The sequence below is a fragment of the Scylla paramamosain genome, unplaced genomic scaffold (genome assembly GCF_035594125.1).
Source record: "Scylla paramamosain isolate STU-SP2022 unplaced genomic scaffold, ASM3559412v1 Contig4, whole genome shotgun sequence".
NCBI lineage: Eukaryota > Metazoa > Arthropoda > Malacostraca > Decapoda > Portunidae > Scylla > Scylla paramamosain.
The window spans coordinates 1,682,501-1,686,846 of NW_026973669.1; the positions used below are offsets into that span (position 1 = coordinate 1,682,501).

Genomic DNA, 4,346 nt, shown 5'->3' on the forward strand with positions numbered 1-4,346 from the left:
TCAGATGAAATAAATGCCATCTTAAGAGGCAAATCAAATGATGTGATAATTGTAGTATTAGGGACATAATCAATATCAACAGTTATAAATAGTAGTAGTGATAGTGGTGGCAATAATAGTAGTTATAGTAGTAGTAGTAGTAGTAGTAGTAGTAGTAGTAGTAGTAGTAGTAGTAGTAGTAGTAGTAGTAGTAGTAGTAGTAGTAGTAGTAGTATAAGGAACAGTAGTAGTAGTAGTAGTAAGAGGATTAGTAGTATAAGGAACAGTAGTAGTAGTCGTGCAAGTTAATGTATTAACAATATTAGCTATAGTAATTATAGTAGTAGTTGTAGTAGCAGGAGTAATAGCGGTAGTAGTGGTGTTAACAGTATAATGTAGTAATAATAACGGTAGCGGTAGTAGCAGTAGCAAGTAATAGTAGTGGTGGTATTAATAGCAATGGTGGTAGTAGTATTAGTGATAGTAGTAGTAGTAGTAGTAGTAGTAGTAGTAGTAGTAGTAGTAGTAGTAGTAGTGGTAGTAGTAGTAGTAGTGGTAGTAGTTGCAGCAGCAATAGTATTATTGATGTTATTAATAGTAGCAGTAGTAATTTTAGTAATAAAAGTAGGAGAAACCATTCAACATACACAAGCAGTTATATTAATTTACTTTCACATCTAAGTGGTTGTTACTCCTTTCAGTGCTGGGTACTTATCTAGAAAGTCTGTAAGTGCTGCTTCAGTAGTGATGACATGTTTTTGATTAGAAATTTGAAGGTTCACATATATCCTACCATCCTGTGTATAGCACTGTTGAAAGATTTGCCTATGTTGTTTTCTTATATCCCATACTTTTTTAAATAGTAACCGGCGTTTGGGTGTCAAGCTTTCATTGATATATAAGTTTGGCTTAACTGTTACACATGCACTCATTATGTCATATTTCTGTTGTCTACTGTGCAGTTTAACAATGATTGGTCTTATGGAGTTTTGGGTATTCCTTGAGCCAAGCCTATGTGCTACATTTATGTCTTTATTTTCAGTATTTATGTGGAGGTTATCTTTAATTGTTCTTATTGTTTTTTCTGTGGTGTTTTCATTCTGCTCCTGCACTGGCAAGACAGAGACAGAGACAGAGAGAGAGAGAGAGAGAGAGAGACAGAGAGAGAGAGAGACAGACAGAGACAGAGAGAGACAGAGAGAGAGAGAGAGAGAGAGAGAGAGAGAGAGAGAGAGAGAGAGAGAGAGAGAGAGAGAGAGAGAGAGAGAGAGAGAGAGAGAGAGAGAGAGAGAGAGAGAGAGAGAGAGAGAGAGAGAGAGAGAGAGAGAGAGAGAGGGGGGGGGGCCACTGAGATGCTGGTCACTGAACAGGGTCCAAGGCAGTTGTCAAAAATTGCAGGATAAGTGTGTTGAAGCCTCCCTCTTGAAGGAATTCAAGTCATACGAAGGTGGAAATACAGAAGCAGGAAGGGAGCTCCAGTATTACCAGAGAAAAGGGATGAATGATTGAGAATACTGGTTAACTCTTGCATTAGAGAGGTGCACAGAATAGTGGTGAGAGAAAGTAGAAAGTGTTAAGCAGCAAGGCTGTGGGAGGAGGGGAAGCATGCAGTTAGCAAGATCAGAAGAGCAGTTAGCATGAAAATAGCTGTAAAAGACAGCACGAGATGCAACACTGCGGCGATGAGAGAAAGGCTGAAGACAGTCAGTTAGAGGAGAGGAGTTGATGAGACAAAAAGCTTTTGATTCCAACCTGTCTAGAAGAATAGTATGAGTGGAACCCCCCCCCCAGACATGTGAAGCATACTCCATACATGGACGGATAAGGCCCCTGTACAAAGTTAGCAGCTGGGGGGGGGTGAGAAAAACTGGCGGAGACATCTCAGAACACCTGACTTCCTAGAAGCTGTTTTTGCTAGAGATGAGATGTGAAGTTTCCAGTTCAGATTATAAGTAAAGTACAGACCGAGGATGTTCAGTGTAGAAGAGGGGGACAGTTGAGTGTCATTGAAGAAGAGGGGATAGTGTTGTCTGGAAGGTTGTGTCGAGTTGATAGATGGAGGAATTGAGTTTTTGTGGCATTGAACAATACCAAGTTTGCTCTGCCCTAATCTGGAATTTTGGAGAGATCAGTAGTCTGTGACTTCCCTGCATGAACTGTTTACTTCCTGAATGGTTGGAAGTCTAGAAAAAGACGTGGAAAAGTGCAGGGTGGTATCATCAGCATTGGAGTGGATAGGACAAGAAGTTTGGTTTAAAAGATCATTGATGAATAATAGGAAGAGAGTGGGTGACAGGACAGAACCCTGAGGAACATCACTGTTAATAGATATAGGAGAAGAACAGTGACCGTCTACCACAGCAGCAATAGAACGGCCAGAAAGGACTGGGCTGGTGGATCTTCAGGTGGTAAGCCTGGGCTGGTGGATCTTCAGGTTATCCAAATAAATAAATAAATAAATAAATAAATAAATAAATAAATAAATAAATAAATAAAAAACTGACTTGTTGCAAAGAGTAAGATAATCACTTTTAGTTGGTGGTAACTTGTGACAAAGACACAAGTGTTGCCAACAGTGGTGCAGTGTTCTGAGTCCCCAGCCACTGACCTGAGGGGCTCTTGGGCAGAGAGGATGGGAGGACTTGCCAGCCACTGACCTGAGGGGCTCTGGGGCAGAGAGGATGGGAGGACTTGCCAGCCACTGACCTGAGGGGCTCTGGGGCAGAGAGGATGGGAGGACTTGCCAGCCACTGACCTGAGGGGCTCTGGGGCAGAGAGGATGGGAGGACTTGCCAGCCACTGATCTGAGAGGCTCTGGGGCACAATGGACAGGAGGACTTGCCAGTCTGGCCTTACTCTTTCACCGCGTCTGTTCTCCTGCAAGACAAACAAATAAAACAATATTAAACAAATTAACAAAATAACAAAAATAAAACAAGAAAGCAGAAAACACTAACTGACGGTGTGTGTCTTGTCCTGCGTGGCTGCCACCACTGTGACGGGAAAATTTTGTCCAGGAGACCAAACTAACCTTACTGACGGTGTGTGTCTGGAAAATCTTAAGAACAACGCACCCAAGATTATTTTCAATAAGGTGTGCTTTCAAGAAGTGTAAGTAGTATAGCTACAAGTCTGTAAAGGTTTTACTGATCGCTCGTTGATGTTAAGGTTACAATACAATGTTAAAGTTTCTCCAGTATTCCCGAGATCCGTCCTGCTTACCTGTCCGTGCTGAAGTTACACTGCGTGCGTTCGTGCGTTGGTTTACACGCAGGGTGCTTTTGTCCATGCTACTAAGTCTATGATGTTTAATGACGCTTTAACCTTAGGGGGGTCCAGGGGGGGTTCATGGGGTGCGCAGCCCCCCCGGTTAGGTTCGGTTAGGTTAGGTATATAATTATTCTGGAGTATTGGTTAAAACTTAAATTTTACCCCCAATTTTTCTTTATTTTAGGGAAATTTCCCTAGATTTTCAGTCCATTTATCGGTCTTTTATGTCCCCCTCCAAAAACAAACCCAATTCCCCACGTGGCCCCAAGCTTGTTGGGGGAGAGGGGAAAAGATTAATAAGATATGTGTGGAGGTGTATTTCTTAAGAATTACCGTGTGTCTTGTCCTGCGTGGCTGCCACCACTGTGACGGGAAAATCTTGCAAAGAAAACCTAACCTAACCTCACTCAGTACGGGCCGGGAAATCCCCAGAAAGGACAACGCCCAAACACTCGCGACAAAATGGTCAGACCACAGGCAGGCAGCACCAGCAGACAGCCAGGCGGCGCCGCCACGTCTTGGGAATAAAAGAAATCAACAAACAAACAAACAAACAAACCACAACAACAGTGACGGTGACCACCACCTTAGTCACTCACCTCCCGACATTTACTTGTTCCCCGCCCACCATTACCTGCACGCCCTCAGGTGAGCCCAGGGAGGCGCCGCCACTCCGCACGTGACCACAGGTGACCCAGGCCAGCTCAGACACAGGCGCAAGCTGCCGCACACTCAGCGTGACCTGACCACTGACCACCACGCTGACGTCTTGTCTGTTCCCTCCACCAGACACAGAGTGGACAGGTGACCACAGGTGACCCAGGCCAGCTCAGACACAGGCGCAAGCTGCCGCACACTCAGCGTGACCTGACCACTGACCACCACGCAGCACGCGGACGCTCCAACAGACACAGACAACAAAACACACAAGTAACTTGGCGCCAGATTTTGATCTTGATCTTGATGGTACAGGTGGCACAGGATCACTCCTGAGCCAGGCCTTTGGATCGGCAACTCCTGTAGAAGGAAAACAAAAAAGAGATACGAACAGCATCCTCTATCCTAATTGTTCATACACCTGGCACGCCACATTCTCT

General features: G+C 44.3%; 1 protein-coding gene across 1 annotated transcript in view; it reads right to left on the reverse strand.

Moving 5' to 3' along the window:
• LOC135096421 (gastrula zinc finger protein XlCGF57.1-like) overlaps positions 1-4,079 on the reverse strand; it is an 11,245-nt gene extending 7,166 nt beyond the window's left edge. Inside the window, exon 1 of the mRNA XM_063997914.1 lies at positions 2,735-4,079. The gene's annotated coding sequence lies outside the window, so the exon portion shown is untranslated. The remainder of the gene's footprint in view (positions 1-2,734) is intronic.
• Between the last annotated feature and the right edge of the window lie 267 nt (positions 4,080-4,346).